This window comes from Microtus pennsylvanicus, chromosome 2 (assembly GCF_037038515.1).
Source record: "Microtus pennsylvanicus isolate mMicPen1 chromosome 2, mMicPen1.hap1, whole genome shotgun sequence".
Classification (NCBI taxonomy): domain Eukaryota; kingdom Metazoa; phylum Chordata; class Mammalia; order Rodentia; family Cricetidae; genus Microtus; species Microtus pennsylvanicus.
The window spans coordinates 67405157-67415545 of record NC_134580.1 but is presented as its reverse complement, the minus strand read 5'-3'; the positions used below and the strand labels follow the sequence as shown (position 1 = coordinate 67415545).

Sequence of the window (10389 nt, the reverse complement as noted above, 5' to 3'; positions counted from 1 at the left end):
ATGGTTTCTGACCCTGCCTTTCATCCCAAAGACCTTTTCTAGACCAGCAGAGATGCGTTTCCATAGCACATGCCCCTGGCTCCAATAGCCGACCCTGCTATCTTCCAGCTCTCCACAGGCACTTCCCGTTCTCCTTGACACAATGTGGCTAGCTAGCTTATATAGGCCACTACAACATACTATGTCCCTGTCCCACAGGTAGAAGGATGCCCAGAATATTAACAGCTAAAGGGAGATTTAAAGATACAAAAGGAGATATTTGTTATATGCCACCATACTGAGGTCAAGTGAACTGAAGGTAATTTTTACCTGGTTGTCACAGGGACTTCAGATTACCACCAAAAAAAAAAAAAAAAAAAAAAAAAAGCAAGAGCTAGATCACAGATTAAAAACAGATAATAAGTCTTTCTCCCACCAGAAAGATGCATGATGGTTCCATTCCTTTGGAGTTTCATTCCTGAAATTCAGAACAAACTGTTGGCAAATGAATAATAATAAAGAGTGGTCTTCAGGAAAAGTTGAGTACTTAGAGAATATGAGACTAGGAAAAAAAAGTGTTTATGAGCACTCATGCCATCACATCTTCCTCAATGGGCAGGTGAAAAAACCAACAACAGCATTATCCAAAGTTGTCTCCATGAATAGCACTGGTAGAATGAATCTCTCCATGTCTATAGAAAGTGGACTTATTAGAATGTCTTACAAGCTGTGGTCCAGGTAGTCCAGCAATGACTGCCTACCAATAGAAATTTGAAGAGTAGTAGCTGTTAAGCTCATGAGGCTGGATATCTCAGCTGGTCTTCAGTGTATACCAAAATTTCAAGGAAGTAGACTCTAATGCTGGTAAAGAAATGAACTTGGTAGCCAGAGCTAGGGCAAGCAGGCAAAGAGAGAGCTTCACTCTTCAATAATGAAGAGTCCAGGAATGAAATAGAGAAATTAAGGGTCCAGTCCAGAAATGCAGAAATATAAAGTTGTAAGCACAAACACATTTTGGGAAGAGAGAGAGAGAGAGAGAGAGAGAGAGAGAGAGAGAGAGAGAGAGAGAGAGAGAGGAGAGAAAGAGAAAGCTGACAGCCACTGTTAACCTCTAAAAAACACTTTCTGCCTTAAGAGCAGGCATTCTGGCAGCCACTGTGTACAGAGGTAAACTTTTAACAATCATTCCCTGCCTCCCAGATTTCCAGCTAGGCAGATACTGACAAAAAAGGTTAGTTTCTAGCTATTGCCTCTATGGGACCCTCTGCTCGTATTCTTCTAATTTTTTTTTATGTATTTTTTTTATTGATAAAAGGAGAATAAAGAAAAGAAAGAAAAAAAAACAAATTTCCACCTCCTCCCAGCTTCCCATTTCCCTCCCCCTCCTCCCATTCTTCTCCCCCTCCTCCCACCCCTCTCCCCTTCCCCCCACTTTTCTCCCCCTCCCTCTCCAGTCCAAAGAGCAGTCAGGGTTCCCTGCCCTGTGGTAAGTCCTAGGTCCTCCCCCCTCCGTCCATATCTAGGAAGAGCAGAAGGAGGGAGAACATGAGCAAAGAAGTCGGGACCACGAGGGGTGCACCCACCCACTGAGACAGTGGAGCTGATCTACTGGGAGCTCACCAAGGCCAGCTGGACTGTTACCAAAAAAAGCATGGGATAAAACTGGACTCTCTGAACATGACGAACAATGAGGGCTGATGAGACGCCAAGGACAATGGCACGCGGTTTTGATCCAACGCAATGTGCTGGCTTGGTGGGAGCCTAGCCAGTTTGGATGTTCACCTTCCTAGATTCTTCTAATTTTTAACTTATGTAACTCTACTCTCTGCCTTACATTCTTTCAGGCACAGTGAAAAATGGCTGTGCCAGCCACTAACTTTCACAAGCACTCTAAATTAATATTCTAATGTTCTATAAACAAAAGTTGTAAAACTAACAATGTAGCATGACTTTAAGCCTGACCTCAAGGTTGTAAAAGCTCTTTGACACACACCTGGTGCTTGATTTTACTGTATGAAGAGGCTCCAAACCACCCCCAGAGCCACAGTTTCAGAAGCCGATCTCTGGCTGTGGTCACAGCTATAGGTGACAAGTTTTGTGTGCCCATGGTGGCTTTTTATTTCTTTTTCTGGAATAAAGCTTGCTTCAGGATTAGTAAATTTTGGAGGTCTATCCCACCATCATTGTATGACCACCAAACACAACAAATATTCTTTATATATGTAGGTGACTAACAAAAAGTGTGATCCAGGTTTAGGGCAGATCTTATTCTTTGTTTGGTTTTTTTTTTTTTTTTTGGTTTTTAGAGACAGGGTTTCTCTGTGGCTTTGGAGCCTGTCCTGGAGCCAGTCCTGTAGACCAGGCTGGTCTTGAACTCACAGAGATCCACCTGCCTCTGCCTCCTGAGTGCTGGGATTAAAGGCGTGCGCCACCACCGCCCGGCTTTTTTTTTTATGTTTTTGAGACAGTATTTTTTGTGTGGCCCTAGAATTCATTCTGTCTCAAACTCAGAAAACCTGGCTGCTTTAGCCTCTTGCATGCTGGGGTTAGAGGTGTGCACAGCAACCAAGCATTTGAAGGTGGATATCACCTCAAATGATCCAGATTAAAGACAGGTCTTTAATTTCAAAACCTTTAGAAAAATCCCACGTTGGTACACCCATTGGGTTTTAGTTAATTCCAGATGTAGTCAATTTGACTTCCAAGATTAGCCATCACAACAATCAAGACAGAAGAAATGAGAAAAATTATTACCTGCAGGAGGCAGGGAAAACATAGGAGTTATTTCCAAAACAATGCTTATCCAAAACAAAAGAAGCATGTAGATTTTACTAAAGGAGTCTCTACACATTTGTGTAGAGTTCTGTCTATTCCTAAGCAGGCTCAGTTAACAAATTCATTTCTGAACATGATGACAATGTAAAAGCGGAGATGTTTAGGGACATTCTCACTTTAAAGTCATGTAGAAATATATAATTTATAAAAATGATGTAAAGAAATGCCTCTGGGGTGTTCATCTTGTACCACAAGTGTTAGTATTCAGGCATCTGTACTGGTCTGCCCTTGGGGTTCTGACAGGATATGTCCTCAGCTGAAGTCACTAAGAGCACCTCCTATGCACATTAAAGATGGTCTGGCCCACTTCCTCTCCCTCCTTCTCCATCCCCCTCCCTCCCTTTCTCCCTTTCTCCACTTTTCTCTTTTTCTTTCTACTTCTTTGCCTGTCTCTGTCTCTTCCTCTATCTCTGTCTCTCTGTGTTTCAACAAAATTGAAAACCCCTTTATGATAAAGGTCATTGAGAGTTCAGGAATACAAGGAACATTCCTAAATACAATAAAAGCATTTTGCAACAAGCCAACATCAAATGAAAATGGACAGAAACTCAAAGTGATTCCACTAAAATCAGAAACAAGACAAAACTGTCCACTCTCTCCATATCTATTCAATATTGTACTTGAAGTTCTAGCTAGAACAATAAGACAACAAAAGGAGACCAAGGGGATACAAATTGGAAAGGAAGAAGCCACACTATCATTTTTCACAGATGATATGATAGTATACATGAGTGACCCCCAAAACTCTACCCCAAAACTCTTACAACTAATAAACACCTTCAGTTATGCGGTGGGATACAAGAGTAACTTTAAAAAATCAGTAGCTCTACTCTACACAAATGATAACTGGGCCGAGAAAGAAATCAGAGAAATATCACCCTTCACAATAGCCAGAAATACAAAATATCTTGAGGTAACTCTAACCAAGCAAGTGAAAGACCTGTATGACAAGAACTTTAAGCCTCTAAAGAAAGAAATTGAAGAAGACATCAGAAAATGGAAAAATCTCCTATGCTCTTAGATAGATAGGATCAACATAGTAAAAATGGCAATCTTACCAAAAGCAATCTAAAGATTCAATGCAATCACCATCAAAATACCAACACAGTTCTTCACAGACCTTGAAAGAACATTACTCAACTTTATATGGAAAAACAACAAACCCAGAATAGCTGTAACAATTCTTTACAGTAAAGGAACTTCTGGAAGTATCACCATCCCTGACCTCAAGCTCTACTATAGAGCTATAGTAATAAAAACAGCTTGTTATTGACATAAAAACAGATACATGGATCCTTATAATTGAGCTGAAGACCCTGATATTAATCTACGCACATATGAACATCTGATTTTTGGAAAAGAAACCAAGAGTACAATGAAAAAAATTATTTTGTTGTTCTTGCTGTTTTTTTAGACAGGGTTTCTCTGTAGCTTAGGTGCCTGTCCCGTAATTAGCTCTGTAGACTAGGCTGGCCTCAAACTCGTAGAGATCCACCTCTCTCTTCCTCCTGAGTGCTGGGATTAAAGTCATGAACCACCATTGCCCAGCTAGGAACATTTTTAACAAGTGGTACTGGCGTAACTGGATGTCAACATGTAGACGATTACAAATAAATCTATATCTATCACCTTGCATAAAACTCAAGTCCAAATGAATCAAGGACCTCAATATAAAGCCAGTTACATTGAACCTGATAGAAGAGAAACTGGGAAGTAGCCTTGAACACATTGTCACAGGAGCCCACTTCCAAAAAAGAACACCAGTAGCACTGATGGTAACAATCAATACATGGGACCACCTGAAACTGGGAAGCTTCTGTAAGGCAAAGGACATGGTAAACAAGACAAAATGACAGCCTATAGAATGGGGAAAGATCTTTACCAGCCTTACATCTGACAGAGGACTGATCTCCAAAATATATAAAGAACTCAAGAAACTAGAAAACAAAATACCAAATAGTACAATTAAAAACAGAGAGCTAAACAGAGAATTCTCAACCGAAGAAACTCAAATGGCCAAAAGGCATTTAAGAAATTTCTCAACATACTTAATCATAGATATAATGCAATGCAAATCGAAACAACTCTGAGATCTCATTTTATACCTGTCAGAATGGTTAAGATCAAAATTACTGAGGCCAGCTTATTCTGGAGAGGATATGAAGTCAAGGGAACACTCCTCCACTGTTGGTGGGAGCACAATCTTATATAGCTATTCTGGAAATCAGCATGGAGATTCCTCAGAAAATTGGGAATCAATCTACCTCAAGACCCAGTGATATCACTATTGAGCATACACCCAAAGGATACTCAACTGTATCACAAGGACACTTTCTCAGCAATACTCATAACAGCGTTATTCATAATAGTCAGAATCTGGAAACAACATAGATGCCCCTCAACTGAAGAATGAAAATGTGGTGCATTTCTACAATGGAGTATTACTCAGCTGTTAAAACGATGATATCATAAAGTTTGTAGGCAAATGGATAAAACTAGAAAAAAACATCCTGAGTGAGATAACCCAGACTCAGAAAGACGAACACTGCATGTACTCACTCATAAGTGGATAGAAGATATACAGCAAAGTAAAGGATAACCAGACTACAATCCACAGTTCCATAAAATTGGGAGTGTGGAGGCAAGGAAGAGGGTGGAAGGGGGAAGGAGGAAGGGGAGTGGGAAATATTTATAGCTCAATAAAAAAAAATAAAAAAGGTTAAAAATGAGGTAGAGATCTAAAGAGAAAAAAATAACATCATGTTTGCAGACAAATAGATGCAACTGGAAAAAAATCACTTGAGAGAGGTAACCCAGATCCAGAAAGACGAATATGGTATGTATTCACTTATAAGTTGATACAGCTGCCGGGCGGTGGTGGCACATGCCTTTAATCCCAGCACTCGGGAGGCAGAGGCAGGCGGATCTCTGTGAGTTCGAGACCAGCCTGGTCTACAAGAGCTAGTTCCAGGACAGGCTCCAAAACCACAGAGAAACCCTGTCTCGAAAAAAAAAAAAATGAAGGCCATGCCACAAGAGGGATCCCATGACCCACACTGCCTGCATGTCCAGAAACTGGACACTGAAGAGACTAGAGATCTAGGATAGAACCAAACATGAGTGGCAAAAAATTTAATGAAATGGTTCCTAATGATATTCTGCTATACTCATAGATTGGGGCCTTGTCCAGTCATCAGAGAGATTTCCTCTCTCAGCAGATGAGAGCAGGTGCAGAGACTGCAGACACCCATAGCCAGACACTATGAGGAGAGTCTAAATTGGACATATATATTGAGCCCTTCCCCTTGGAGCTCAGGGAACTGTTTCAAAAAGATGGGAAAAGATTGTAGGAGTCAGAGGGGACAGAGGACACCAGGTGAATATGATCCAATGAATCAAGTAAGCAGGACTTATGGGCTTATCAAGACTGAAGGACAAGCATGAAATCTAAGTGGGCATGTTAAGTAGACCCTCTGTGTATATGTTATGGCTATTAACTTGGTGTTTTGTGAGCCTCTGACTTGAAATGAGTGTTTCTCTGACTTTTGCCAGCTCTTTGGCTTTTTGCCTCCTATTGGGTTACCTTGTCAAGCCTCAATATGAGGGTTTTTGCCTTATCTTATTGTATCTTGTTTTGGTGTGTTTGGTTGTTGTCACTTGGAAGTTTTCTCTTTTCTTATGGGAAATGAAAGGGAAGTGGACATTATCAGAAGTTTCACAGGGGGTTCTTTTATAATTACATTTTTGTCTTTATGCAAAACAGGCAGATATATTTTAAAAAAGTAACAAATAGCACATTTTCTTCTATAGATTTAATCAGAATCTAGAATAATTTAAATAATTAAATAGATTGTCACAAAACACTCAAATATCAACAGGCTTTCTGGCACGTAGGCCAAAATGTAGCTTAGTAACGATTCAGCTATTCGTGGTCAATTACTACCACAGACAAACACATTTCTTAGCAAGATTTGTGTACATCATCATATCTGAGATCTTAGATTCTAAAATGCTTTGGATTTTTAAAGACAAGTATTTCTATATTTTTACACTTATTTGTTTGTGTGTATGTGTGAATTATGTGAATGAACAGTGGTGCTCCTGGATAACAGAGGACAGCTTGTGGGGTCAGTTCTTTCCTTCTACCGTATGATTTTTGAGGACTGGACTCAGATTGTCAAACTTGTTGGCAAGCACCTTTACCCACTGAGTTATCTCACTGGCTCATGCTATGCTTTTTTCTACCATTGCCCATATAACCAAAACTTTAACAAATTATGGCAAATAAATGAAAACATTTATATTTTAACACATGTGGACTTTATTAAGTGTTCCATGTACAGTCATTTGGTATATTTAAAGAGTGAGCAATCTTATAAAAGGAAGTACGAACAGAAATGATTAAAGTAATAAAATATCCAAGCTAAATATGTTATATTTTATTACACCAATATATAGCTTAGCAGTAAATTCTCCTGATGGCCATAAATCTACAAGGTGTTGTCATCCAGAAAGATGAAGGGGGAGTTAGCTGGTGAGGGTACAAGATGGATAAAACTTCCCCAGTGCACTGTGCCTTTAAGTTGCAAAGTTGCAGTGCACTGCCACCTAGTGGTGGAATTTGAGTCCTTGGAATAAAGGGATTCCTGTTTTCTAAAGGCTTTGGGTGTCTGATGGATCCATCTTGCCATGTGCACTTCTGAGGCTGTTTTTTTTTTTTCAAAGGAAATGCTTTTATTAGCCATGTAAAAAACTTAAATTTTAAGAAATTCCCTGGTTATTCTGCTACCACACATCAGGAAAAAGAAAAGTACCTTGGCTCTAGGATAAACTTAGCTCCAGTCTAAAGACAGCAGGGACCCTTAGCGCAGGACCTCTGCTCCGTTTTCTGGAGCAAAATCTAGAGCAGTAACATGGCAATATCTTAGTCCCACAGTATCCCACGTCATAAGTGTCCCTACTCCAACCCTGGGTACGTCTGGTCCCTTAACAAACAGTTGCCTCTTCTCACAGAACTTCTTCCCACTTGTGGGGTCCAGGTGTTGCTGTCTCATGCCCTCTTCATTGTCTTTTGTGATATTTATCTTACCTGGCTTCCTCTTGGTTCCAAATGAGAATATGATAACCCATGGCAGTGGCCAGTGTGTCCCCCATAGGATTGAACTCATTGAGCGAAGTGATACCAGAATATCCTGGATCATAGAGCTGACACATCATCTTCTCCGAGTCTCCATCAAACACATCTATTGTCCTTAGTTCATAAGGAACACAACTTTTGAAATTAGGGTCTGGGTATCAGCCCACAACGATGAGGTTGTGCCTCGGATGCCAGGATGCCTTGATGGGTGTAAGGTGCTGAAAATGACGATGCGGGTGGGAGATCAGGCTCAGGGGGTGTCCCACTGGGAGGCAGAGTAAACCCGAATCTCATTGTTCTGGTCAGTAGTCAGGAGCCGGGCTCCATCCAGGCTGAAACAGGCTGCATTGACGGGATGCCTGTGAGGCAGTGAGTAGAGAAAGCTAGTTTTCCCTTTATTTTGACGCAGGTCCCAGATTTTCACTGTTTGATCTATGGAGGCTGTGGCAAGAAGCCAATCACAGCAAGGATTCAGGGCCACGTGGGCTACTTTTTTTTTTGTGCATTCTGAGATTCCAAAGCTCCTTGCCATCTGTGTTCAGTAGGATCACGTGTCCCATATTGTCTCCTGTGACCACCACTCGGCTCTTGGCAGAAACATCAAGGCTGCAAAACCAGACCTTGCAACAGTTTGACCTGGTATAAACTTGCAGAGTGTAGCCTGTAAAATCCTGCAGCCTGGTTGTTCCCTCCATTGAGGAAGCAAAAAATTGGTTCGAATTGAGATGGTTAAACTTCAGCCCAGTGATGCTTCCTCCAGCTCCCATCCCTTTAATGAAGATAGGTTTGTCCTTTATGCCAAAGTTCCAGATCATGATATCCCCCCCTTTGGAGCCCACAGCCACGGTACTGGGATGAGTCGGGTGCCATGCCAACGATGTAGTCCTTCTGTCAAAGGGGGCGGCTTTTTGGAATACCCGGTAAGAAGCCAGAGAGTGCAAAAAGGACTTTTGGAGACCCTGCGGTAGTGATGACCAAGTGACTTTGCCTAACTTCTGCTGGCAAAGATCCCTGATGATGCTGCTACTCCGTGGCGGGGTCTGTAGGCCAGGCAACTCTGGCAAAAGGCAGCACGACTCAACATTTCCTGCTGGATACGAGACTCTGCGCACACAGCTTCTTGGCTTCGGGCTCCAGCTCCTGAAGACTTCTGAGGCTTTTGCTCTTGAGGAGCCGCGCAACGTCGAGGGACTTCTGGGTTCCTGCGCATTTCTTGGGAACCATGGCATACTCCGTGAAGAGATATCAGGCGCAATGGTAAAATAACGAAGCGAGGACTAAAAGCCTCTGAGGAGAGAACAGGAACGGACTACGTACGAGGGAGCGCCGAGGCAAGTAGCTCGGCTGAGCCAACTTCGCGCCCCTGAGGCTGGGTTCTAAAAGGCACCCAACACCCAGAGTAAACCTCTCTGCTCTGAAAGGGCTGTCCTTACTCACCTCTGAGGCTGGGTTCTAAATGACATCTAAAGTGCAAACTTCTCTACTGTTTATCCACCAGGCTGTCAAGGTTCTGGGTTGGGACCAATTGGAGTCCTGGCCTTCAGCTGCTCTTCCCTGTCTAGAGCCTTCTAATTGGAGTTACTAAAAGCTGTGCCTTCCCTAGAGGATCAGAGGCTGGGATTTTCACCTGTTGGCCATTGACTGCTGGGTATTTAAGCCTCCATGGTGCTATTAAAGAGGGGCTTTGTACCAGTGATTGGAGGTCTGTGTGTCGGTCTGTCTCTGTGTGTTTCCTCAACCTCCAGCCCCTTGCCCGAAGCTCGCAAACTGGATTCTAGGGCATAGAGTGCAGACGGGGTTGGGGTTGTGTGTGTGTGTGGGGGGGTTGCCCAATGCGCAGCAACTTAATTGTCCTTCTAGTCTAATCTTGGCTCAGCATATGACTGTCTGTCTGTCCAATGGGTTTCCTTGGTGCAGGGCACTGGGAGATAGATTCTCACCACAGGACAGGACAGCAAAGAACTTTGCTGAATTCTTGCAGCTTGTGTGCTTTTTGATCTCTCATTATGTTGTTGTTTTTAATTTTACTTTCTAAGTGACACATGCAACATGCAACAAAGTTTCTCTGAAAACTCTGTTCTAATTTCTAGAGTGTTTTCCCCTTACACAGATGAAAGAATTGGTTTGAATACTGGTGTCCTTAAAGCAATGTACCTATGTCTGTTATTTTTTAACTTTGTAACCTCATGTAGCTGCCAGCTGATTAAGCCTGCAGAAATGCTGAACTCTATGTCTAAAATGAGGTTATGTAGGTGGGAAGGTGTGTCTGGGGAAACATAAAGGGTAACAGCAGGGACTTTTATGATGTATTTATTTTTTCTTTTCGGTTTTTTTTGTTTTTTGTTTTTTTTTTTGAGACAGGGTTCCTCTATGTAGCTTTGGAGCCTGTCCTGGAACTTGCTCTGTAGACCAGGGTGTCCTCAAACTCATAGAGATCC

General features: G+C 42.0%; 1 pseudogene; it reads right to left on the bottom strand.

The window, feature by feature from the left end:
- Positions 1-7571: 7571 nt before the first annotated feature.
- Positions 7572-9837, bottom strand: LOC142844868 (DNA damage-binding protein 2 pseudogene; annotated as a pseudogene).
- Between the last annotated feature and the right edge of the window lie 552 nt (positions 9838-10389).